We start from the raw sequence: 27,511 nt of genomic DNA, 5'->3' as shown, positions 1-27,511 counted from the left end.
TCACTTGTCTCTCTTTCTCTGTTCAAACTTCTCATGGGATCATAGTACTTCAAGGTTTGCTTACTTTAGCATGGAGGTTTTTGCTGAATAAGTCATCTTCCCATGCTTTTCAATGCCTTACAGGGAAAAAGAGAGTCTGATGTATCAATTACATCCTTCTCCATTGCTTTACAAGTGGATTTCAGCCCCAAGATCAAGACATCTCCTCATCCCTCCTATCTGGGGCTCAGCTTCCACTTCACCGACCTCCATGTCTTTGTGCTGCTCATGTATATATCTGCACTTTGTCCTTTTCTCTCCCTCGAGGGAGGATGGAAGCACTGAAAGAGTTCATATCTCACCCGGGGTCTGCAGATGGTTCCGTGACCCTGGCCGGGCTCGGTGCTTGCGGCGGAGCTGTTTTATGATGGAGGTTTCTGCAGCGGCTGCACTGGGGCTGTGTCAGGATGGGCCGCGCTGGGGCAGGGCCAGGATCTCAGCAGCCAGGCCAGAACACAGCAGCAGCAGCACACTGGGAACCGTTGGCTTCTCCTCCCCTTGCCCAGGCCTTGCGGGTGAACCCCAATGGTGGCAGAATCTTGGCCGAGCCGGCCCGGCCCGGGGCTGCTCCTGGGGCCCAGCGGATCCTGGCTGGGCCCGGGCTGGCGGCAGGGCAGGGCTCAGCAGTGCCCAGATGGTCACAACTGCAGCCATGGCCCGGCCCGGCCTCGGCCCCGCGGCCTCCCCTGCCCTGCCCCGCAGCCGATGGGGCCTGGCAGGGTCTCTGGGAAGGGGCCCGGCCCCACGGCAGGAGCCGCCCGGCCCGGCCTGGCCTGGCTGAGACGGGGACCGGGTCGGCCTTGTTACCTCTTTGCCGGCCAGAAGGGAAAGAGACCCTCTGTCCTGGTTTGAAAAGGAAGTGAGTTTTCTGAGATGCTGTGGTTAAACCAATAGGTGCCCAGATTTGAATATTGGCACTTGGTGTGGCCACTGAAGACATGGATACGCCTCTGAGAACACAGGGGGTTAAGACCTGCCAAGAAAACTTTCTTTTGGTTCTGGTGGGTGAAAGAAAGCTATGTTGTTAGCTTTTTCTGCTATTTGAAATATTCCTGATTGTTGGATCCAAATTATTCCTAATTGCTGTAAGTTTCTTGTCCACTGCATGTATTATTTTGCTATGATGTTTCATCATACTCATAACAAAAGACATGCGTCTCATTCTTAAAAAATAAAAAAGTAGAGGAATGAACGCCTTAAGAACATTCAAGTAATGCAATATGTACATGAGAAATTTGGACAACTAATAATTTTGAATAATGCAATATTTACATGAGAAATTTGGAAAACAGATCACCACATCTAAATCCCAATAGGCTGTGTCACAGTGAAGCCTGATTAATTCATTAACTTCAGGAGAAGATGTGCCTGTGTTTCATCATCAGCAGTTCAAAGCAGTCACCTGTTCCTTCCATCAGATACTGATCAGTTCTGAAAAAACGAGGCCCAGTGAAAGGAGAAATAACCTCATCACCTTGCAGCCTTTGTGGCCAGAGCAGGAGCAGGAGGAGGACTGCCAAGACATGGCTGTGGCTGGAAACTGACGGAGGCAATTTGCCAACAAAAGCCTCATGGCATCCTCACGGTACAGTGCTCCTACGAACCTTCTGCAGGTATTCCCTGTTCCAGCACCCAGGAGGACATTCAGTGATGTCAAAGATCAGCATTTCCAGCTCATAGACTTTCTCATCCTTCTCAACTAATTGGAAACAATGGTCATTTCTTTTCATTTCCCTAAGAGACATTGGACATTATTCTTTTGTTTTCTCATGCTGCAAAACCCTGTGTCAATGACTTGATAGAATTTGGTAAGTTTTGTTGACTGTAATTGGTCTTTTATCTATCTTATCCCATATCTAACAGATAACCAGTGACAACTGTGATGAGATAATACCCTCACAAGAGTGAGCTGTTTCAACATCAGAACATAGGAACCTTTTTTAAATGAACGAAAAGGGGGAGATGTCATAGACCCGTAGAATAATGATAAAAGAAAGGTCTTTTGAAATCAGGCCTTGTTCTGCCATATTAATAGCTGGCCTGTCATCTCTTCTGAGTGCAGCTAAGCAGTTACAAGTTCCCATGTGAAGCTATTGCGAGAATGAGACTTTGTGACCAGTCTATTCTGAGGGTGAAAAACAAATGCACCTGCAACAACAAGGGATTTCTCCCATGAGACTCAGTGAAGAGAACAGGTAAACAATACAATAGAGAGATTTGACGCACAAGTAAAATCTCTTTAATTAACCAATAACAGAATAACTGGCAAGTAATCTATGAACTAACTAAAGTTGCACACGAAGTCTTTAAAACTTTGTAAAATGAGTTGTGTGAATAAAAAATGAAGAGTTCTCCATCTCATCTGGGTCTTCTGGGATTTCAGTTCCCCCCTTCTTTGAGGCTTTGAGTTCCCTCTTCTTTGGGGCTTTGGGTTCCTTCTTCTCTGGGATTTTGGGTTCACACTTCTTTGGGGCTTTGGTTTCCTTCCTCTCTGGTGTTTTGGTTTCCTTCTTCTCTGGAGCCTTGATTTCTTTCTTCTCTGGGATTTTGGTTTCCTTCTTCTCTGGGATTTTGGTTTTCTTCTTCTCTGGGAGTTTGGTTTCCTTCTTCTCTTGGGTCTTGGTTTTCCCATTCGCTGGTTTTGGAAGTTGCTTCCCTGCAGAGACACTCTTCTTTTCCTTCTTCTGCCTCTCTTCCTCCTCTAGGGCTTTTGCCTCCTCCTCGACCTTTTGAGTTGGCTCCTTCAGCTCCCTTCTGCAGACAAAATAGGAAACATGGCTGAGAGTCCCACCAGAACCTTGGGCTCTCTAGTCCTGGCTGGCCCTGCACTTCATTCCTCAACCCTGAGGCCATTTCCGTGAATTCTCCTCAACCCACAGAGGCTGGGAACATCCCAAGTGAGGGCATTGGTTCAAGGGGACCTCCAGGACCAGCCAAACCTGAGCTTTGCCATCATAAGGTGTTGACTGTGCAAGCTCCCTCTGAAGGCACAGGCAGACCCCTCCAGCCCCTGCCAAAGGCTGATCCAGCAGCTCTCTGCGCTGGTGCCTGGAAACGCCCTTTGTCTCTTGGCTTCCCAGTTAAAAGCAGAGCACAGATTGCTGACATCTGCTTAGCTCTCCTACAGTTCTTACTCAGCTCATTCAGCCCCCTTCTCCCTGGGCATAGCTGAGGCATGATTTTAAAGAGTTCAGATTTCAGCTGAGGGTTAGAAGCAATTCCCATTGATCAGGATGTAGGTTAGATAGGCAGACCATAGGTTAATGATTATGAGATGCTTAAGCTGGAGCTGATTGTTCTATTGTTTACCATTAGGAGCATCTTTCTAGAGGGAAGTGGAGGAAGTGAACTGGTATAAGAACATCTTGAAACCAGTAGAACAATGGTTAGCACCTGGGCTTGATGTCAATCAATCACTAAGTTGGGGACCTTGGATGGTGCCAGAGGGTCACAGAGACCTGATAAAGACCACTGACCCACTTCGAGACCATTGACCCAGTTCAAGGGAAGAATTGCACAGGAGTGAAGGACCAATGACCTCATTTGAATACAGAGCAGGGATGGGAGGTGCTGGGGTTGTGCAGATGTATTGTATGTAAGATCTTGGGAAATAAAGAGAGGGCAAAGAACCTTGGACAGCGCGGTCACGCCTTTTAGGGATGGCTCTGGTGCCACCCGCCGGTGTTAATAAACATCCCACAATCTAACTTTAATTAGTTAGAGAGTCTCTGTCCGTGATCTTCAGTTTTAACGACTCCTAGCCTGCTCCTTCATGAGAACAATCCTATCAGTCAGAAAGCAAAGGCTGCAGGAACTCCTCTCCTGCAAGACAGGCTCTTGTCAGCCAGATTTCCTGCTGGAACCCAGCTAGGACCAAGCAAACCAGTGATGGCTGCCATGGAAACCATTGGAAGCAGCCTCATCCATCTCCTCCCCATGAAACCAACTTCAGCCTGGCCTGAAGAAGTCCTGCTGCACAGGCTTGCTTTAAGCAGCCTCCACTCCCAGCTCCACACTTGGCCTGTGTGTCCTGAGCTGGGCTGTCTTGCTGGAGCTGAGCTTCTCCTGTGCTTGCCCACAGCTGCAATTGCAGGGGAGCCTAAAGGACAGGAGCCTTTCTGGCTGCTGTCCCACCATAAGGAGAACCCTGGCAGATCAGCAGTGCAAGGACTTCATCTGTGGCAGGAGCAGGACCCAAAGCAAGGTTTGCTCTGTGCCCCACGCCTGCCCATACCACAATCCCACTGTTCTGGTGAAGAAGGCAGATGATGAAGAAGATGCCACTCAACACCATGGACTTTAAGACACCAATAGAGGGGGTGCCAAGGCAAGCCCAGAGCCCAGCTCCCTGCAGGCAGCAGCTAAGCCAGCAGGGCTCAGCACTCAAATAGAGAAGAAGATGTTCTGTCTCAACAGAAGAAGGTCCTTCCTCTCTTGGCAGCCAGGGAGCTCAGAGTGGCCATCCCTGTGTTGCTGCTGGCCTTTGCTCTGCAGCTCCTCTGAGCTCAGAGGCCTTGGAGCAGGGAAGCCCTGCAGGGACAATAACCCATGGCAGAGCAGGAACCCACGGAAGGCTGACTCACCTGTCCCTGAGAGGGGCCTGAGAGCCACAGTTGATCTCCTGGGGGCTCAGGGAGGAGCTGACACGTGAGGCCACCCTGGGCACCAGCACGTCGGAGGTGGAGCCTCCCTCCATGTGGCACAGCTCCGGGACATTGCAGGTGGTGTTTAGGTTGCCAGAGAGGGTGGAGGAGAACTGCTGGCTCTCTCCTGGCTGCAGCACACCTGGCAGTGGCAGGATACTGAAAGCCTGGACAGAAGACAGGAGAGATTGAGGTGTTGAGCATGGAAATGGATGCAGAAGAGCATCTTGGAGCAAAGTGCAGCTGTAGCCAGAGGGGCCTATTCCCCAAACACTGCCAGAATCACCCTCACCTCATCCTGCATCCATGCCATTGACCAGTGCAGGGACCATGGGGAAAATCTTCTCCCATACTCACGGGTCAATGCATTAATTAGTACATGACATGAAAGTGAACTGGGATGGCTCCTGGCAGTAGAAATTCTCTCTGATGCACAACTTGCCTTTAAAAAGTTTCAAAACTTCCTGCTTTTAGAAAAGGAGGAGACTCAGAGTGAGAGCTCTTGGAGCTGAGGGAAGGAGTCCAGCCCAGCTCATCTGACTCCTGAGGCTCTTCCCCTCTCTCTCGGATTTAAATGCTTCTTTCTCAAGGTGCTACAGCAAAAGCTCCTGCAAAAATTTCCTGTGGAGCACCTGAGGAGTTCCAGGGGGAGCAGTGCCCTCCACAGGTGCCGCACAGCGTCCTTGGGCAGCCCCACAACGTGTCCTGCACGGCCTCTCCAACAAGCAGCTGCTCCAGCAGCACTTTGTGATGGGCCTGCAGGGATGGGAGGTCCCTCTGTGGCCAATGCTGAGGGCCCCCAGTGGCACTGGCAGCTCCAGCCCTGCTTGCCACACTGACAATGGGCAAGGGAGACAGATTCTCTCTCTCCTTCTCCGCTCCCAGGGGAGTGTGAGCCACGTCCAGGGAGCACCTGAATCCCTCCAAGCCTCGAGGGAGGTGAGGGTGCTCAGCAGTTGGTGCTGGCACCCAAAAAACAAGCCATTTTCTATGCTGGGAAGAAGAGACAGCCCCCTGCAAAGTCTCCCTTTGTCAGACAGCTCCAGGGCCAGCAGTGCAATAGCAGCTCTGGGTGAAAGCAGAGCCCTGCAAACAGGGAGTCTGGCTGCCTTGGGAAGAGGCTCCATGGAGATCAGGATCATCCCAGCTTGCTCTGGGAGGGAAGCTGGAGGTGTTACCATGATGATGCAGAGAAAAGCCTCATCTTACATGGGGAAGGAAACAAGGCAAAAAATCCCACACTCAGCACAGGCCTGTAGGATCTGAGTCAGCTTCTCCCAGGAAAACTCTCCTATTTCTCCCTCCCACACAGCCCATGTCCAGCCACTGGCCCTGCTGCCCAGCCCACTGTCAGGGCACAGCACAGCAGGGCAGCAAAAAGGGAGCTCAGCATGAGCAGGACTTGGTGCTGGCAGGCTGGGGAGGCAAAGCAAGCAGTAGGTGTACAAGAAAATCTATCTCTGCTCCTGAAGAGTGGGTAAAATCCTGCACTTCTTTCAGGGCTCTGGCTGCCTCCACCTTTCCAGTCCTGAAGTGCCTCCATCGAGTTGCCGGGGATTCCAGACTGGTTCTCCTCTCCTGCGGTGGCTGGGGTTTGAATTTAGGTGGGTGGAGCTCATCTCTGGAAAATAAATAACTATGAACAGGGACCTGCAGTGGGAGGGAGGGAGGGACACCTGCACGAGCAGCTCCTGGCCAGGATGCAGCCCCTGGCTGAGTGCTGGCACGTTGAACTGAGAAATTGTTTGATCCAGCCCTTCCCAATCCAGGCTGGGGCAGGTCTGTTCTAAAGGCAGCCCAGGGATGGCACTGAGGTGCTGCAGCAGCTGCAACTGCTTGCATTGAGCAACTACAGAGGACAGGCATTAACACCCAGTGGGGATGCAAAAAGCACAGTGGGAGAGGAAAAGACAGAGAAGGCAGCAAAAAGGTGACATTGGAGACACCGAGGGGCAGACCCAGCCAGTGCCCAGCCAGCACAGCCCACCCAGTGCCCAAGGCCAGAAACTCTGCAGCTCCACCGGGGATTTATCAGGAATGTTCCCCTGACACCGCTGGGGGGTTGGTTGACATTTTCCAACACTCCCACGTGACTCAGGTCCTATTCCCCATCCATCCATCCTTCCATCCATACATACACAGGCTGTGGTGCTGGGATCCTGCCAAGCTCTGCCGGCCTTGGGCTTGGGGAGATTTCTGCCAGCCGTCCTGAGCTCCGTAATTGTGCTCTCTGTTCCAGGAAGCAAGCAAGAAAGATTTTAAAATCCCCAAAACAAACCACAACAGACAAACCTAAAAAACCTTCAACAGCTCAACCCTGCTCAAGTTATTTCTTTAGGGACAGCTACCACTCTCCAGCTGAAATGCTGGGCTTTTGGGGAAAAAGAACATTACATGTTCACCTCCAAATCGAAAAGGATTAAGGTAAGAGAACCTTTCAAACTAAAAATTATTGGCCCAAAGCTTTTATCTTTGCAAGAAATCTCTAGGTAAGACCAGCCTGACAGTTAAACAACTGGTTCTTCTGGTGGGGAGAAACCCTCCTCTTTAAGGGAAGCAGCCTGATAGTTAAAAGCAACTGTTTGGTCAAACTTCAGGCTCCCTGGCACAGCCTGCATTGCCTGTCCTTCCTGTTCACTGATTTACAGGCAGTGCCACAATGGCCCTGATTCAGATATTTGGTGCCATCCAAGGAATTTGGCATTGCCATTTCCATATGTTTTAATTGAAGTTTCAATCCTTTCAACCAGTCTTCAAATGCCAGCTTTCCTTTCTTTTACAGAAAGCTCAAGGTTCCTAGAAGACTTCTGACATCCTCTTTTGTGCTCAGAGAGATGACATTTTCAAACAGATGTTTCCAAAGTTAACAGCATTTGAAAGAATAATGAACTCAAATGCCCCTGGATTCCAGCTTAGCCCAACTCCATTCTGTGTCAGACACTGAGATTCCCACCTCTAAGGCAGGAGCTGTTTGTGCCCCCCATCCCTCCTGTCCTTCTCCCCAGCAGCCTGTGCCTGTTGTCCCCGGCAGAATCCCTGTCCCTGTGCACCCTGCCAGGAGCAGCTGCACACAGGCTCACATCTCCCCTTGCCCTCACCAGGGGGTTTCTCTCATCCCCGAACACGCCAATGAGAACGTCGGTGCGATGAGTGCCCAGGGCCTGCACTGCCACCACAACTGGGATCTCTGCTGTGCTCTGGGGCTGCACAATCCCACAGGGCTTGGGGCTGGAGTAGAGCACAGCAGAGTCCTCCGTGCGTTTCTGGAAGGGACACAATGAAATGCAGATTCAGAGGGACCTCTCAAGAAACTTTAGGCTCCTTAACATCCACCACAACAGCAACTTACACACACCTTTAAAACTCCCCAGGACAAAGGTCAAAGGCACAAACAAGATGCAAGAATTGTAGGTATAGCACTCCCAGGGCATCCTGCAAGGAGGCTGCCAGCACAGGCACTGGTGTCTGTGGGTGCAGCAGCTTTTCACAACCCTCTAAGATCTCCCACAGGAAAACACCCTGAGGACTAGAACATCAGCTGTTTCCTCAGGAGCTTCAACTGCCTCCTAAAGTTTACACTTGGGTAGGATCCTGTTCTCAGCAGATCTTTAAGACTGAATAGAAAGCAGCAAGGTCTTATCCAAACCCTTTTTTCCCTAATAGTCTCCTCAGGAATATTTGACAGGAGGAGGTGGATGTGATGCCAAACCTGGGGAATAAGCCCGTAGCAGCCAGGAAGGTGGCTGGGATTCCTAATGAGGATCGTCGTCTCATAAGGCACCTTCAGGTGGCACTCATCACACAGCAGCACCGGGGAGGACACTTGGAGCTCAGGAACGAGACATCTGGGCAAAGAGATGACCCCAGAACAATCAGAGATACTGAGAGAATGGAGAATGCCTACCCCCAATGATTGTGAAATGGAGCAGAACACATTGGTCACTGTCAAATGCACATTGAAGAGCCCTACAGGGATAAATTGCCTTCTACCTTTTCCCATTCCAACATGTCTTGTCAAGGAGGGGCAAACCCTGATAGGCAGCACCCAGAGGCTGCCAAGTGCCCCAGGCAGAGCACTTTGCCCCACAGCTGCCTCAGCCCCTCCTTTGCCCAAGAAGGCTTGCAAGGACTCCTGGAACAGTCCCAGTGACCCATGAGCTCTGGGGGAGCCTTCCCAACAAGGATCAGTGCTCACTAAGGCTCAAGGAACACACAGCTCCAGTGTCTCAGTAAAACTGACTCAACAAGGATCAGTTCTCCCTAAGGCTCAAGGAACACACAGCTCCAGGGTCTCAGTAAAAATGACTCCCTTCTCTGCCATGGTGCTGTTGCCCTGCCTGAGAACTCAGCTCTTTGCCCCAGCCCTGGAGGGCACGAGACAGAGGGGCTGATCAGCCCCTGCCAGGCCCTGCAGCTCCCTGGCTCCTTCACTGCACAGCTCCAGGCACTGCCTGGCCCCAGCTCCACCTGCTGTACACAATGGCAGCCCAGGCACTGCCTGGATGGCTCTGCCTGGAACAGGGAACAGCACCAGGGAGCTGCATCCCTCTGGGCATCACACTGACACCCACAGCAGCACAGCACCATGGAATTCTGATGCAGCAACAACCACTTTTGCTCTCAACTCTGACAACATTAAAGCTCAAAATGGAAAGCACAGGGAAAGACAAAAACTGGAGCTGACCTGCCACATCAAGGGCTGCTTTCCCCTTGTCAGACCTTGCCCTCCCCACTCTTGCTGGGAGCCACTTCCCCCCTGCCATGTGCCCTCATGGACAGAGCCAGAGCCTGACTCTCAGCAGCTGCTTGGTGTGGCCCAAACCAGTGCACGGTGCTCACAACCAGCACAACTCCACCCCTTGCAGCCAGAAGGAGAGGAGGCCCTCGGGAAATTTGTTCCACCTCAAGCACCAAAAACAAGGCCAATCAATGATAGCTTTCCTGGTGCCTTTAGAAGAGGGCCCAGGACCGTGCTGGGCTGTGAGCAAACGTGCTTTTCACCACGGGCTGCTGCCCAAGCACTTCTGTTCTCGTGTCCAGCTGGCACAACATGAGGGCATTCAGCAGCACTTCTCCTTGGCAGCTGCAGCCTGGGGGAGTGCAAGGCAAGGGCTGGTACCTGGCTGTGATGATCAGGGCTGCCACTCCCTTGCCAATACCCTCCAGGTCCACCAGCAATCTCCGGTAGAACTCCATCACCGTGTTGGAGCACAGGGTCACCTGGTGGAAGAGAAGAACAGTCAATTCTTCCTTCCAAAAGCTCATTACCCACGGGTGATACCCTCCAGTTCCTGAGGGAGGATTTGCCCTTAATTCTTCTGCTGCTCCATGTGTAGAGCACAGTCTCAGAGTAACAAAAGCCTTCTGCCAATACCAGATTTGTTAAACACACCTTGCTATCAGGGCACAGGTCAGCTACATTAAAACATTAGACTACAGCTCCATGCACCACTGCATTCAAATTAAGGGGCCAATTTCTCATCTGACTACAAAGACATCCATGCAGAGGAAATCTGACTTGACCACAATGAGTTCAGCTTTACAGCAGGAGGCTGAGGGCAAAGTGTGGCCCAGCAGGTGCTGGGCAGTTCATGGCTGCCCTGGGAGCCTGAGCCCGGGCTGGCCCTGAGAACTCCGGCCCCACACCAGGAGTGGGGACTGCCCCAGGGTGGGCATTGACCACAGGCAGAACCCTCAGAACTGCCCCAGGGTGGGCATTGACCACAGGCAGAACCCTCAGAGCCTCTTGCTCTACACCACAAGAGACAAGCCACCACAGGGACCAGGCAGAGGAGAAAGGAGAAGGATCTCTGTCTTGAAGTTCCACAGGAAAGGGTTTATTCCAAGCAAAAGGATCAGAGCCAAAAGAGCCCTGCACACTCCTGTGTAAGGAATTTTGTACAGACACAAAGCAGGGGGTAGATACAAACAACAAACCAAAAGGGAATCCTCAGGGGAACACTGAGGGGATTACATCAAGTGTCTGGAGCCACTTTGGGTAAGAAGGTGGGGAGGATGGCTCACATGGGTTAATGGGGCCTCCAGGAATAGGGGAATTCCAAAGGGGTGTTGCAGACAGGGATTGGCTCCAGGTTAAATTGGCAAAAAAGTTTGGGGAACAAAAGGGGCTGGGTTTGACAGCAGGGAAAGAGCTGGAACAAGGGGCAGGGAATGGCATGAGGGACAGCTTTGACGGAGGGTAAAACCCAGGGGTAAACCCACTCGGGGAGAACATGGGGTACCAGAGAACAAACCACTTAAAAAGGAATCAATACAATAAATTTGAACCGCTACACATGGCTGCAGATGTTTTGTCTCCACTGGAGCTTCCTGCAGTGAACACAAATCATTCTGCTCCCCAGGAGGGGGGAAATGAGACCAAGAAGAAAAGCTCACTGCTTGATACAATGACATCTCTCTAACAGCCACCTTCTGCCCTCATCCTTGCTCTGCCCCATTGCAATCAAATCAATCGCTCTCAAAAACACAAGAATGGCTTCAGGCCTTGACCATAAGGTCTGTGAGCTCAGCATATGATTTTGGAAAGCAAACAGTGCTCCTTGAGGAACATCTCGAGTAAGCCAGCTAGCAGAGGCCTCCCAGCAGTGCAGATCTCTCAGTGCCAGGATGCTCCAAGCTGGCACCAGAGCTAAAGCCCTCCCACCCTGCAGTGCAGCTCCTGCCCTGGTGCTGCAGCGGCTGTGGCCGGGCTCTTGCCGTACCTCGATGTCCTGGTGTCCCTGGGGGAGGATGGTGCCTTGGCTGGGATTGATGGTGAACTCCCTGGGCTCCACATAGAAATGGATTCCCTTGCTCCAGGCCGGGTCGGTGTCCCTGCGGATCTGATCCACGCTGTCCACAGCCGGCTGCGTGCCATCGTCCGACATGCGGAGCTGGAACGTCAGGGGCACCGCAGAGCTGTTGGTGAGGCGGCAGCGCTGCGTGTAGGGAAAGCCTGGCCAAGGACACAAATATCCATTCAGGCACCCAGCAGGGCATGATCCTGGGGGCAAGATCCTGGCAGGATCAAAGTGGGATTGGAGTTGAGCTCTTTATTATCTGAACTACAGCTCACCCAGAAGCTGCGTGAGGAATTATTCATCACTTAGTTCCCTTTGACACAGATTGACTGCAGCCTTGAAAATGCCCACTCCTAACCCTGCTGAACGCTGCTGGATTCTCTATTCGTGATGGGGACGAGCTCCCTCACCTGCCCCAAACCAGCACCAGGTCTCTCTGAGTGATGAGTGTGCACCCAGACCCAGCATTTACTCTGAGAATTCAAGCTGTCCAATTCCCTGCTCAGCCTGCCAACACTCCCACCTTTTTCAAGACATATAAAGAGTGAGCTGTCAGTGAGAAGAAGCTACAGCAAAAGAAAGTGAGGATGGAATCAGGAACTAGAACGTGAGGCAAAGCACCCTAATGCAGCTTCTCTCTGCAGGATCCTTAAGGCATCTCTTGCTTTGGGCCAAACAGACTGAGCACATGACAGCTCAGAGCCCACTCAACTGGGGCACAGCCAAGCCTTGCTTTGAGATTAGCAATTAGGAACCAGGTCCCACCTCACCCGACAAACAGGGACATCACAGCCTTGCTGCTCACTGAGAGTGCTGTCTGCAAGGGCTCACCCCACTTTGGCTCTGAGATTTGCTTTCCATCCTGCAAAGCCAGAGATACAGCCACTCATGGTGGGGATGTCCTGCAGAGTGCGCAGAGCAGCCACAGCCTGCTCTGCACTGCACATCTGGCTGGGCTGGCCAGCTCTGTGGGGAGGAGACTTCTCCCCAGGCCTGCTCACCAAGAGCATCTGGGACACAGATGGGGAGAAAAAACAACTGCAGCTGCAGCCCAGAGCTTCTCTGTGCCCATCCAAGTGACCACTGCCAGCTCCAGCAGGGACTCCAGCAGGGAGGCAAGAGAGGCACAAAAAGGACAAACCCAGATGTCAAAACCTCCAACGAGACTGAGGCCAGCACATGCAGACAACAGTCAACAGTTACAAAGAAGCAAAGATACAACAGCTGCCTTCAGCCTAAGAGCCCTTAGGAATGAAATTGGATTCAGCAGGATCAATCTCCTGCTTCAGAACCATATTTCCATCTGTTGCCTATCGTGTTTCATTCCTTCCAAAGGCAACTTGACAAGCGTCTCCGTGGTGATGCAGGCTGGGGAAGAAGCAGCTCAAAAAAGGCAATGACTTTCCTTCAGAAGTTCATGAACTTCATTGCTCTGGCCTTAGGCTTGGCCGTGAGTGTTGCCCTTGGTCTGGGAAGGGGGATAGGGGTTCTGGGGGGTTTTGGCCCTGGGCTGGGCTTTTCCCTTGGGGGTTTTTGGGAGTTGTGGCGTGATGCCGTGGGCGGCTGTGCAGTGGGAGCTGAGGCTGGGCAGGGAGCGGAGCTTCCCTTCCTCCCGCTCGGGGATCGCAGCTTGGCCGCTGCAGCTGTGGGAGGTTTGTGCTCAGCCGGGGCTGCCCTGGCTGCAGCTCAGCGCTGGCACCGACCCTGCCTGCCCTGCTGCTGTTGCTGCTGGGCACTGCCCACATCCCCCTGCCCTCTGGGGCTCTGCAAAAGGAGCATTTCCTCCTTCCCTTCCCTTCCCGCACCGGCTGGGGGGGATCCCTGCCCTGCCAGAGCCCACAGCTCCTCCTGCTGTCACCAGAACTCCACCAAAGGGGAAAAACAGGACTTGGCATTTGGGAAATGTCTGTTCTTGCCTTCATGTCTGTGCTGTCCTGAGATAGTCTAGCAAAGAACTGTTATTTCTTTTCCCACAGTTTTGCCTGGGACCCCTGTCACTTTAAAGGGATAATCATTTGGAGGGAGGGGCTCATCTTTCCATTGCAGGAAGATTCCCACCTTCCTTGGCAGACATCTGTCTTTTAAAACAGCACAGAGACACCAGAAAATACTGCCTTTCTATTCCTTGCTTCCATGGGATCTCACAATGGCAAAATGCCCCCTGAGGCAGCAGCAGCCCTGCAGTTCACACCCTGAAGAGGCTGCTGGGGCAGAGCAGGAGCAAGGGATGCTTTTCTGTTGGAAGGCACAGATCCCTGAGGCTGTGTCCCAGCCCAGGGAACACTCACCAAAGGAGATGTCCCCGAAGTCGAGCTCAGCGAGGTCGAAGTGTAAACTCGGTGCAGTGACGCTGCCCCTGCAGGCCGAGGACAGAGCAGGCAATGGCTCAGTTAAAGGCATTGCAAAGGTCCAGCTGTCATGGCTCGGGGCCACAAAACCTGGGCTCAGGGCACCCTGGGTTTCCAACCAACCCAGCCCCGTGTGCTCAGCACAGGGCCCTGGGCACAGGAGGCAGCTCAAGCCAAGGGGCAGCAGCCAACAACCCCTGATGGGCTCTGGGCACAGGGAAGGCAGGAGAAGCCCCTGGGTTGCTGGGGGTCCCATGAAGGACCCTGAACACACACCCAGACATGGCTCCGTGCCTCAATTTCCCCATCTGCAATGGCATGGACATAAGGTGTCCCCACAAGCTTCTGTAAGCAGCCCTTCCAGCCACAGCTTCCCTGCTTTGCTCCTTCTGAGCTGCAACTGCTGTTCCCATGGAGGAGCTTTCTCAAGACAGTTTGACCCACACAATCATTACAGACACTTTTCTGAGACACGAATCCAGGGCATTCCCAAACATCCTCTGAAAAGAGCAGCAACAATTCTACCCAGGGCACAGATGAATCCTAAAGGAAAGGACCAGCTTGTCAGCAGTGCACCAGCTGGCACAGCCAAGAGCAAGAGCTTCAACAACCAAACTTGGCTGTCCTGAATCAAGCACAGCACCTCACCTGTCCTTGAACTCAGCAGACACACTCCAAAAGCCACCAACATCCACTGAAATCAGCACTAGAAGCTGCACAACATTCACCAGATGATTTCATGGTTGATGCCAATCAGTGCCCATTCTGCCTTTTGGTTCAAAATCAAGAACCAGTGAACTGTGTCCTCTATTGTATTCACAGGACTGACCCTGGCTCTGCTCTGCACATCTCAACAAGAGACACCTGCCCCTGTCAAGGAGAAAGCTGCTGATGCAGAAACAGCCCATGGCCACTTTGGGGGAGGGACAGAGGAGAATCAATTATTTGATGGTGAAAGGTTCCCTCTTGATTTCCAAATGAAAAAAGCAGCACTTTTTCTCCAAAAACAAAGGCAGCGTCATTGTTTCTCCACTATGGGCACACCTGCACACCACTTTTCTCTTGCTAAGGAATCACTTCCTTCTTCTTTACCCATCTCTCTTATCTCATTGGCATCATCCAGTGCAGATTGCTTTCATTTCTTCACTGCCTTGAGCCAGTGCCTCCCAAGAGCAGCAGCCCAGCTCCAAAGCTGCAGAGCAGCCAGCACCAGCTCTCCTGCTTCCACTCCATTATCCTTCAGCACATGGCTCAGGCTGGCAGGGACAAGGCCTCACGCTGCTGTGGTGCTGAGCACTGAGCTCTACCTCCCCTATGATCAGCCCTTCTCCCTTTGGCTGGGCCAGGATTGTCTCTTGCCATGGCACCAGCCCACGGGATGGTGCCCCAGTCCTTGGCACAGCTCCTGCTGCACAGTTCCTGACTCCCACATCAGCCCTTTGCTGGCTGTGCAAAGGAGGCACCAGAGCCCTCTGTGCACAGGAGCTGGGGGCACAGCTTGTGCCCCACAGCATGGCCATGAGAGGTGAGCTGAGGCTGCTGCTGCCCATCTGGCATGGATTATTCACACAAGGTTTTACAAACACTGCTAGTACTGCAAAATCAGCCAGGCTGGCCCATCTGCAAAGCCCTGGGGGCCTTGCTGGGTGTTCAGGTGGGATTGAGATCCATCCTCTCAATGAATCACTACTGCACCTGACAGGCAGAAAAGTTAAGGTATGGAGGGGGTTTTAAAAGGTTGTTTTCTTCTGCTTTTATAACTAGGTCCATTGACATGTTTGTTTTCTTGTATGGCATCTAAAGACAGGTCCATGTCTCCCAATGGCACCTTGCAATCCCCAGACACTGCTCTTGCTTTGAGCAGTGTGTTTGCTCAGATGATTTCCAGAGGTCCCCTCCAGGACCACTGCAAAGCCACGTGCCTGTGGCCTCCCAGAGAATGGCTCTGCTTGGCTGACAGTGCTGAGGAAGCATTTCAGAAGCTGCTTGTGCTCAGCAGGGTGCAAGCCAGCTCCCAACATGTTCCAGCAGCCTCCAGGAAATCTGGGACACGGAAAGCTCCAAGCCACTGACAGCAAGAGCAGATGCCTTCCATCCTGCTCACTCCCAGCCAGGCTGCAGGGCAGCAGATCCGATGCTTGGTTCCTCCTGTAGCTCTTTCCCAACTCTGCTCTCACCCAAAGGTGTTTGCACAGGGACAGATGAGCTGCCTCACCTCTGGGTGCTCAGCTGGTACTGAGCTGCCCGGGCACCGACATTGCGCACCAGCAGAGTCTGCTGGGTGCTGACCTTGACTGGACACTTGGCGAAGTCCAGCTGGGCAGGGAAGTCCAGCACAGCTCGGGCACCAATGGCCCGAATTGGCACAACGATCCTCTCCCTGGCAGTCAGGCACACGAGCTCGTGGCAATAATCCTGCAGGAAAAGAAACTGGCTCAGCACAGCACATTTAGTGCCATCCCCATGGCAGAAGAAAAACCATTTCCTATACCACTTCAAGGGCATCAATTTACCTATTGCACCCTCAAATGAACAATAAGTTCTACTACTATGTCACATTTTAAAGGCACCAGTCCACTTTGCAAAATCTGTCTCAGTGGCATTAAGCTCTTGTGTCACTTGGGTCATACAGATAACAACCCTAGGCCACCATCATTTTTACTCTAAACTTTATTGATGTTAAAGAATTCCTAAGCCTCTTCTAAGCAACATGGAGCTGGGGAACACAGGACATTGCTCTTTAGGCTTCTATATTCCCACTGTCTGAGAATAGGACAAAGTGTTCCACTGACTCTAAGCAGCAAAAGGAAGAGGAGAAAACAGCTGCACCCAAAGACATCCTGCACCTCTGGCCTGGTGCAGAAACATCAGTTGGCTCACAACTCCCATCTAACTTTGCCTGTCCAACCAAGTCAGGAGAAGAACAGTGCTAAGAGGTAGCAGGATGCTGTTGGAAAGGGCCTCTCTTTGTTTCCCTGCAAGGCTTCCTTCCTTCCATGCCATGCCCTCAACCCTTCTGTATGAACAAGCCTCCAGATCAGAACATGAACCCTCCAGATCCCAGCACTGAGATCAGACTTGCCAGGGCCTCAGCACTGCTGTGCAAACCTCCCCACAAAAGCACCTTTGGCACGGAATGGGTGCCAGCTGACAGAGCAAGCACAGGGACAGGCATGAAGACAGAGCCCCAGCAGTGTCACTGCCATGGGCTCTGGGCTCACAGCTCTGCCTGCAGCTTGTACCTGCCCTGCACCAGCTCCTGCAGGCAGGTGTCCAAGTGCCCTGCAGCTCAGCAACCTCCTGCTGACCAAGAGCACCCAGAGCCCAGTGTGCCTGTGCCAGGCCGGGCTCACGGGCACAGCACATCCTCTGCCCTGGCCCTGCAGCTGTGCCATGCTCACTTGTGCTCTGGGACAGCACAGCTGCAAGGCTGCACAACCGAGGGGGTGAAAAAACACCGGCTTTGCTCCAGCCCAGGGGCAGGCAGGGAAGCTGTTGGCAGTCCAGGAAGGAGGAAAGCTCTCTGACCTCTTTGTTCCTCTGGTGTTTTCCATCAGAATCAAACACCTTCCACTGGACCTAGAGATGGCCCAACATCTATCAACAGCCCTCTGTCATTTTCATCCTGTTTCCTGTGCATCTTCCCTTGGCAATGCTCAGGAATGTGCAGGGAGGGGAAGCAGAGCCTGTCAGGCCTGGCTGCAGTGCCTGCCAGCAGTGCCAAGGTGTGACTGGCTGCAGGCTGCCTGCCCACGCCTGGAGTCCAGCTCACAGCATGCAATGGGCTGCAGCCAGAGTGCAGGGCAAACAATGGCTGTGGAGATCATTGTGTGCTTTGGCCCCTCCAGCCTCACCTTGTTCTTGCTGGGGGTGAAGCGGATGCGCACGGGGGCAGAGGCGCCCGGTGGCACGGCACGGTACGCATCGCTGTAGCTCACCAGCTGGAAGTAAGGTGAGCTCTCCATGGAGACCTTCACCACGTGAAGAAACTGCAGCAAAGACATGAAATTATGATTTTGCCACTTGTGGAAACAGGATGAGAGGAGACCTGTCAATGTCCTGCTAACATCCCTCCCTTGCCCCTTTTCCAAAGCACTGTCAGCTGTCCAGGCACAGGCACATCATTCACAAGGCTGAACTTGAATCCCTTCTCTCTGGCTCCAGCGTTTTGGCCAGGGGCAGTAGGGCAGCGCCTGCTGGGAAGGAAGGGCCAAGCAGGTCAGCACCAGCAGGATGGAGACAGAGCACCTGAACCAAGTCACCTGCATATTCAACAAGGCCAAAAAACCTGCTGGCTTCTGCCTGCACACAGCCATGAAGTTGTCATGTTCCAGAGGGGGAATGTGCTACCTAAAAGCAAACCAGCCCATTACTGTGGGGGAAGGAAGAAATTCCCTTCTAGCAGATCAGGTTTGGGTAGGGACCTTCTGGGGATACAGTCAGGCAGGCAGAGCAGCAAGACAGGAGACCAAACACTGTGGTCTTACTGGGAATAAAAGCAAACCTGAAAAGCAAAAGAAGGAATGAATACAGCAAGACAATCCCTAAAACAAGGAGATGGCAAAGAGAATTTAAATGGGCAGTAAATCAGCAAGGAAGACTCATAAGACCATGAGAGCAACCAGCTTGCCAAAAGTAACAGAAACACAGACAGGCGGTGTCTATTGACCATGGGGCTTCAGAGGCATTTTCTGCCTGGAGAAACACGACCAGCACTGACTGACAGTGTGGTTCCAGTATGCAAAGCCAATCTTGGCTCTCCAGGGCTTCCTGCTGCCCGTGCAGGCAAGCTGGGCTGCTGGGCATTCCTGCCTGCAGCCAGCAGGCCAGGTTCTGCCCTCTGGGGTACACATGCACAGCACACATGCATTTTCTAGCACACTGATATCATCAACCCCTGAGCACCAAAATGCTCTCCAAAAGTCTAAACCAGATGATTTGGACTCCCTCCTGTCTCCTTCCACCAGCCCACTCTTGGCACAAGCCTCACTTGAGAAAATGTTTCCCTGACTGAAATTCAAATGGTCTCAAGTTTTCCTCTTTACAGTGGAACACAACTGACATTTTTCAACTTTTTCCCTCTCAGCTCTCTTGGGAAACTGCAAAACAATCCCAGTTTCTTCAGGTGAAGGTGGAAACCTCCAGGAGCACATGGTTTTGGATGTGCTGTGCTTCTGCAAAGGGAAAGCAGAGCACGTGTTGCTTTTGGAAAAGCTGAGCAGAGCTGGATGAAGCTGAGCAGGAGCCTCAAGTGGCACCTAAAGGCCTCTCACTGCTTCTGCTCCATCACTCTGATTGCAGGGCTCTTGCAGAACACGGTTCCTGCAGGGCCAATGCCATTAATGAGAAGTGATTCCAGCATAAAGTGCAGAAGGCTTAGCCCCTGAGCTTTGCCTGTGAGCTGCACAAAGGGAGCCAAACTGGCTGAGAGAGGCAGAGATTCCTACCAGGAGCCAAGATTAACCAAGGACACACAGGGTGTGCTATAGACCCAAGGCAAAGACTGAGAGCAGGTAAGAACTGTACAGCCCTCAACATTCCAGTCAATCCAGAGCTTTCAAGAGAAGGAAACTCCTTTGGAATAGACACCATCAACGCCTGGCCAAAACCAGGGGACAATTCCCAGCACAGGAAGATTTCCACCATCTTGCAGAAGAAGGTGCTGAGACATTTTCTTCTGCATGTGCTGCAGCAGATAACTTGCTTTGCTGTACACTGAGGGAATGACAGCATACTCCTCTTCCAGCACAGCGTTAAAGCTCTGGGTGCCAGCACTTACCTTGTCCTTATTCATGAGAGACAGCACCATTTCAGAGACCTCCCGAGCGATGAAGTTCTGAAATACCAGCTCTGGTGGGGAAACCCCAAACCAGCTCTGTTTCGGGGCAGCTGACGGCAGCTGGAGAGGAGAGAGAGCAGGGAGAGCTTCAGCTGCTGGGAGGAAGGTTCATGCAGGAGAATCTTCCACTGATCCCCAGTGAAGTACAGACTCTGGGGGAGCACGTCTGCCCAGCCCACACTGGGCAAACAGTGGCTCCCCCACCTCTGCTCTGAGCTGATCCACAGCTGCTGGGCCACACAGAGCAGGCTCAAGCCAAGCTGCTCTTTTGGCATGGATTTCTCCAGGTTTCTTTCTCCAGAATGCCAGGCAGCACTTTCCTAAAACACAGCCCTGTGCCCATGTGGTCACAGAGCTCTGGGGCACTGACTGAGCACTCATGGAGTAAGTAAAACCCATGAATTTACAGGAGACTCCATGGGAAAGGATTTGGGATCTTTTACTCTGAGAAAGGGAAACTGAGGCCCACACAACTGCAAATATCTTTTTTGCTCTAGAACTTAGACATCAGTAAGAAGAGAGCAGGACCAGAGGAGGTGTGAGAGATGAGGTGACATTTGGCTGCAGCCAAAAGGTTATGAAGCAAAAGAATGGAATTTGTTGGTTCTCTGTGTTGTTTGTGGTTTGGATTTGTTCAGGCTGGTTTGTTGAGTGTCACAGTGAGAGGGACAGGGTTGAAGACCTGACCAAAAGGAAGGAGGATGAGAAGGGAGGGCACAGAAAAGTTGGTGCTCAGTAGAGAATGGAAGCTCCTGAGTACCCATCCAACGTCACAGGGCACAGGGACCGCCCCAGCCGGGTACAAAGGGGATACAAAGATTGCCATTTTCTCAGAGGGTGTGTGTGTGTGCTTGGCTCTCAGGGAGGGAGACATCCCCAGCTCAGCTGAATCCTTACTAAGAAACACTTTTGCTTTGATGATTTTGTTCCTTTTCATTGTACTTAAAAGTTAGTGTGTTCCAAAGAGAGGAAAAGGCAAAAATAAAAAGACAAATGAGCTGAAAATAAAAAGACAAGTGAGGTGAATGCTGAATGAGGATAAGTTTCAGTTATTTTCTCAGCAACTTGGGTAAAAGTAGACTTGGTATCTCCTTTTTCAATGGCCTTTAAATGGGTGCTTTCTTGTCATTACAGTGATCTTATTTCATGCCATGAGAAGGAGAGGCACGTCTGGAATGACACAACAACAGCAAATGCTTCTGCAGCAGAGACATTGCTTGGAGAAAACTCTGCCCTGCTTTGTCTGCCTTCTCCAGCCACACTGCTGTCACTGCAGAGACGCAAGCAGGTCTCCTCTGTGACTTCACAGCTGACACATTCTGCTGAAGGGAGTGGCTGCAGCACACTGTCCCTTAGCTGTGCCCTTCCCTGAGGTGTTCCCAAGGCTCCTCTCCAGGACAATCCTTTACCTGGATTGTGTTCCATGTCTCTTGCTTCCAATTTCCTGCTCAACAGCCCACCTCAGTCACCTACCCCTTTGGACTGTGCTTTATACCGAGCTAGTCCTGCCAGAAAAGCAGCTTTAAACACACCTCTGAGTAGGCACTGATCCAGATAAAGCACATCCATTCCCCTCTGCCCAGGGCCAGTCCCCTGTACATCTGGCAGCCTGCAAAATCTAACGCCCCGTCAGGGTCCAACACACTGTTCCAGCCCAAAGCAGTAATGCAATTTGTTTTGTTCAATCTGAAGGAATTCCTGCAGACCCTTGGCCTTCAAAGGCCAACACTGCCACTCTGCAGGGAATCCTGTGGCCCCGAGCATTTGATGGTGACCACACCAAAGCAAGAGGTGGCTCCTTCAGCAGGAGAATGGCAAAGGGCAATTTTGGGCCTCTGTGTCCCCAGCCTTCCTCCCATGGTTTTAGCAATGGCAGCTGCACTCCAGCACACCCCAGCAGCTTCAGCAGAGGGTATTTGTGTTGGCTTAGCGCACATCAGGACTCCCAGTCCACCACTCCCAGCACCTTGCAATGACAGCACGACCTGGACACTGAGGTATTTTGCTGGAGGCAAGCCTGTCACAAACACACTACCTCTTCAAACTTCATGTGAAACAGAAAGGAAAAGAACAGGAAAAGGCTACCTTTGGGCGAGTCTCACTCCTGTCTAGAAATGGGCCAATTCTGGGCAGAATACTCCCCCCAGTGCTGGCCTCCTTCTTCCTGCTGAGAAACTTCTCCCTCTGGAACTTAGAGGGAAGCAGCTGAAAGGCAAAAGTAAACCAGCTACAGCCTCAGAGTTGTGCTTGTTCAGAAAGGCTTTTCTTGAACAAGTGGCACTGGTGAATAACTTGTGATCACAGCCACCAGGACATTCCTGGAAGCCCTGGGAGTTTCCTGCTGAAATACTTAGCATCAGTGAATTAATAATACAGAGTGGAACACACACACTCCAGCCATATGGCTCTGTCCCATTGGCTTCTCCATGATTGGATGGGACATGGTTGGGGATTTCTGCTCTTTGGGCATTTGTTTCCTCTCACGTTTCATTGGATTGAGGCAGTGACCTTTCCAGAGAATGGGGAGGAGCTCTCAGAACTGCCTGAACTCCATCCCTGCACAACGCTCAGAACTCACAGCAAGGAGATATCACTGCTGGATGAGTCCAAGAGATGCAAGAAAGGAACACTTTACCAAGAGTGAGGTGCACAGCAATGTGTCCAGGTTTTAGTTCTCCCTGTTAATTGTTTTCTCTGTCTGGGCTGACAGAGCCCTCCACAGAAGAAATCAGAGGCATCTCCTTGACAGAGCCTCAGCAGTGGGGCATCTTCAGCCAAGTGAGCTGCAGACAGCAAGGGACCTTTGTGGCCCTGGCTCCAGCGCTGCCTGCAGGGCTGCATCTGTGCCCACACAGGAGCTGGGAGAGAACAGCTGCTTTGGAAGCTCTTCCAGCTGGGACCAGCCATGGCTCTCAAGGCTTTGGGCAGAGTTTGAGCTTCCCCCGCCCACATGCCCAGGTGCCCAAGGGCAGGATGGTCAGAGCAGCACAGGTGAGTGCCCAGCCTGACAGAAGGAATTCCTGTGGCAAAGGGAAAGGGACAGAACACATGCTCAGGGCTTCAGCTGTACATTGGTTTCACTCGGCTCTGCTGGCACAGCCAGGCAAGACACAGCTGAAGCATCCCACAGTGTTCCCTATTGCACCAGGACAGCCCCAGACACAGCAGCACAGCACAAAGGGCTGGGGAGGGGCTCTGCAGCTTCACAGCACTGCTGGACAACAGGGGCAGGGAGAGCTGGGACACCAGGGCAGTGCCAGCCCTAACACAGCCCCGTGGGTACTCACAGCATTAGGCTTCAGCCCTTCCCTGGACAAAAGACGAGGTGTTGGTGTCTTCTTTGGCAATCCAGACGCCATTTCCAAGGCACGGTGTCGCAGGTGAGTGACAATGCCTCAACAGAACTGGAAGGAGCAACAATGGAACTCTGAAAATCCACAACCCAATTCATGGCAGATTCAAGGCATATTCTGGTGCTAAAAATGTTACATTACTTGAAAGTAGCTAAGTGCTTGTTTGGTGTAAGTAGCTAGTATAGTTAGGCCTCTAGTTGGACTTTATTTGAACTATAGGGCTACCTTGTGCAATTCAAAGTTAGATCATACTGAAACCTGGAGCTAAAAATCTGAACATTAATAACAGTTTGAACAGACAAAGCTGTAGCTTAAATATTACTCAAAACTAGCTAGAGTGGGCCTCCTCTTCTTTAGGCTAGAGCACCCTTGCTCTCTCAGCTGCTCCTCACAGCTGAGAGACTAGTGAGAGACTGGAATGTTATGGCTAATGGCTTAAATATCATTCTAAAGGACTTTCTGCCCATTGTGACAAAACTGTATAAAGAAGCTGTGACCACCCAAGCCCACCCTTCCCTGAAAATGCCTCCTGACTGGAACTTGGCCCTGTGAGTTAAGCTGCCTAAGGGAACTTGAGACAAGATCAAGGTGACACTATTGTCCCATTAGCTCAGGTCTGGGGAGAAGTAAACAAGGCTGAGGAGAAAAACCTATCCACAACAAAGCCAAACCCAGCAGCTCTCCTGAAAATCAGCTCTGTCTGGGTTCAGGCTGGGGAAGTCATAGCCACAGACTCTTCTGCCGAGGCCAGGTTTGCACACAAACCTCCCAGCAAAGACCTCCACAGTGCCTCCAGACCCATTCCTGAGGCCTCGCACCAGACGACTGCAGGGCATGCAAAGTAACACAACAAATCTGAAAATCCAGAACCCAACTCATGGCAGACTCAAAGGACATACGGGTGCTAAAGATTTTATATTGTTTGAAAGTAGCAAGAGACAGAGTCCAACTTGCCCCACTCCTGGGAGGTACCTGGGCAAGGTATCACCTTGCCCAAATCTGCATTAATCCGTTGGAGTCTTACATTTTGCCAGACCTCACCACAGAAAAGACCAGAAGAGGATTTAATGGTAGGCCAATGGGATCCATGGAATGGTGATATTTTCTACTAAATCTCTCTCTGTCACTCTCTTTCTCCTCCCCCCCTTCCCAACCTCCATCCCCCTCCCACTTTTTCTTTTCTTTCTCTCTCTTTCACCCTCACATTTACTGTTCCATCAAATCCAGACCATTGACTTTGGCATATGGTCTCGTTTGCACCTCAATATAGAGGCATCTCCCTAAAAATTTTAAAACCCAGACGATAAAAACCCACTGAAACTTGAACAGAACTCGCTCACCTTTAAGCAGCTTAAGCAGTTACTAGAGGAAAAAAATGTATAGACTACTATCTTTAGAAAATGTTGCATTTCTTCAGTAAAAAAGCACAATCAGTAGTCCATTTATTGTTCATCCACTCAGGTGTACATGTCACTGAATTACTGCGCCAGAAGACTGGCATGATCACATCCTCTATTTCCCTTTGGCATTCTCTTTCAGAGCACAGATGAAACAAAACCAAAAAGTTCAACTTTAGTCGGTCTTTACCTTCAAATGAAATTCAGGACTCCCTAGCAGACACCAATGTTCTGCACGCTGCGGAGCTTTTCGCAGAGGCCAATGCTCTGCACCTTCAGCAATTCTCTACGCCGACAATTCACCTGGCGAATGGCCCGGTGCAGCCGCCTGCAGGAGCCCAGGCTGCGCACACCCAGCCAGGGCCGCGCTCTCAGGCAACTGAGGCCGCGCCGCTGTCACAGACGCTGAGGGCCCGGGCGCGGTTACCGGGCAACCGCGGCGCCGAGTGCGGGGCCGGGCGGGGCCGGGCCGGGCCGCAGGGATTTGCAAAGGAGATTGGCACTGCAGCGACTGACTGCAGTTTGGGGCTTCCCACGAGTCTTTCTGGAACTAATGAAACGTTAAAATGTGGTGACAAAGGCACCTGTGCCAGGTCTGTACATTGCTCTCTGCAGCACTAGTATCCGACCCTGGCTGGAACAGCAGGAAGGGCTGAGGCAGCACGGAAGGGGGCTCAGCCTGGAGAAAAGGAGGCTCAGGGGGGACCTTCTGGCTCTGCACAACTCCCTGACAGGAGGGGACGAGAGGCTGCTGCAAGTTCAGGCAGCGCCGCAGCCGCGTGGCTCCCCCTCTCCTCCCCTGCTCCGCCTCTTCCTCCCTCCCTCCTCCTCCGCTCCCGCAGCCCTCGCAGCCCCCGGGAGGGGCGGGGATGGAGCCGGGACAGGTCGGAAGGCAGAGAGGCCTGGGGGGATGCCAGGACTGGGAGTGACTGGGCTGTGCTGGGATCATCCTGGGAGCAGCTCCTGGGTGACTGAGTTCTACTGGGATCATCCTGGGATCACCCTGGCAGTGAGGAGGAGCAGCGCGATGGCTCCAGCGCTGGGGCTGAGGGCGCTCCTGGGGGGCCAGGGGGGAGTGGCACCCCCGGCACCGGGACCCTGAACCGCCAATGCCAGCACCGGGACCCCTGAATCCCCCTGTTCTGGACATCAGGACCCTCTGCTCCCCTTTTCCCGGGCATCCCATGGCTCCCAGCCTCCAGACTTGGCGTAGGCTTGACTTTGGGACAACCTGGAACGCCTTGGTCTCCCATTCCTGCCTTTCCCAGCCCCACCTTTCTGCAAAACCAGAGACCCCCTGAACTCCCCCTTTCCGAACATCCCGGGTGTCCCCACTCTGGTTCCCCCTTTTTGGGAAACCCTGGACTCCCCTTTCCTGGGCTCAAGGACCCCCTGGAACTCCCTTCTACCTCTCCACGTCCCTGCCCCCCCCCCATTTTCATGACCCTGAGACCCCCCTGGCCCCCCCATTCCTGAGAACCCAGACCCCCCTTCATCTCTTCATCGAGCACCAAACGCAACCTTTTCCCAGCCCCATGCCTCTCCCAGCCCCCAGCCCCACCCTTTTTTCTGGCCTGGGGCCAGAAGTGCAACTGACTGAAAACAAATGTGACAGAAAGAAATAATTTTGCTCCTTTTATTTACTATTGAAGTACAATTTCCTCCCTTTCTCACAAATCTCTTCCCAGTGTCATTCAGCAGGGCTGTCAGAAAATCCTTAATTCTGGGTGGGTGTTCCAAGCTGCAGCCACAAGGAAACAGGGAATGGGGATTTTCCTGCTCCTGGGGAGTTTGACATCCTCAGCTGAGGAGAGGAGGAGGCACCAGAAGGAAAGGGCAGCTGGGCTTCATCTTTCCACAGGGAAGTGGGGGGAAAAATCTCTCATCCTGTCTGCCGCTTCTCCCACAGGGATATGAGGGGCTGATCCCAGAGCCCCAAGGGTCACAGTCAGGGCTGCCCTCAGGGAATGCTCACCTGGTATGGAGGGGCAGTGTGCGAACGCCTGGGTCTTGGAGCACCCAGCTGCCCCAGCTGCCTGAGGAGGGCTGGGATGATGCCAGGGACATCCTGCAGTGACATCCCCTCTGTCCCGCTCTGGGTGAGCTCAGTCCCACACCTGACCCCAATCCTGGTCTCAATCTCACTCCATGTTTAGACACACTCACAGTTCTGTATTTAATCACATCCCAATTCCAAACTTGTCTAGCCCCAGACCTAAACCCAACCCCAGCCCAAAACCAATCCCATGTCTAGCCTTAACCCCAATCCCAGCTCTAATCCAAATCTCAGCCCCAACTCCAACCCCAGCCCCAATTCCAGCCCCTTCCTAAATCCTCAGCCCCAAACCAAACCCAGGTTTGGCCCTTCTGGGGGTTTGCGGGTGTCTCTGTCCCTCTGACCCCGATGATGTTTGGGTGGGGTCACAGCAGGGCTGAGAGGGACAGAGACTGCCCCGACCTCCGCAGGTGTGAGAAGGTCAGAGAGCCCCCGCAGCCCCGACCACCTTCATCCGTGAGCAGCACCCCTGCCGTGTCCTTTCTCCGGTGACAGCACAGACATTCCTTTGTGCCCGGGTCTGTGCCAGCCCCGCATACGGCGGTGATCTGCGGCAATGGGGACACGGGAAACGGTGCCTGCCGTGTGTCCCCTTTGTGTTGTATCCGGCTGTGTTCCCCCGGCCAAGGAGCTGCTCTGGCCCGGGATGGCCGGGCCCAGCCGCCGGGCCTCGCCGGTAGCGGGCAGGAGCCGGCCCGGGCTGCGGGACACGGCGGAGCTGCCCGGCTGGAAAGCAGCTCTGGCTCCCCCCAGGGAGCTGTGGGCAAGGAGCTGCCGGCTGTGCGGGAGGAAAGCCGCTGGGCCGGCCCCTAACGCTGCCCCGCAGAAAGGAAGGGGAGGAGGGAGCTGACAAATGAGCTCGGAATGTGGCAGTGCAGAGATGAAGGGACAAGTGCTGTTGGGGGCCGCGGTCGGGGCCAGCCGTCGGGCACGGCTCCGAGCGGCTCCTGAGCCGGCATGAGGGCTGCCTGTAAGGATTGCAGGCGGCAGCCGAGAGCAGCAACGCCGGCAGTGCCAGCCGGGCCCCATGGCCATC

At 52.8% G+C, this 27,511-nt stretch overlaps 1 long non-coding RNA gene across 1 annotated transcript; it reads right to left on the bottom strand.

Moving 5' to 3' along the window:
- Positions 1-2,260: 2,260 nt before the first annotated feature.
- LOC141730110 (uncharacterized) lies at positions 2,261-4,755 on the bottom strand. The gene is made up of 2 exons (XR_012581562.1): positions 4,623-4,755; positions 2,261-2,793 (listed from the first exon to the last, which is right to left on the bottom strand). It is a non-coding gene; the product is annotated as an uncharacterized LOC141730110 (long non-coding RNA).
- Between the last annotated feature and the right edge of the window lie 22,756 nt (positions 4,756-27,511).

Source organism: Zonotrichia albicollis, chromosome 9 (genome assembly GCF_047830755.1).
Source record: "Zonotrichia albicollis isolate bZonAlb1 chromosome 9, bZonAlb1.hap1, whole genome shotgun sequence".
Lineage (NCBI taxonomy): Eukaryota > Metazoa > Chordata > Aves > Passeriformes > Passerellidae > Zonotrichia > Zonotrichia albicollis.
This window is presented reverse-complemented; position numbering and strand designations above follow the sequence as displayed.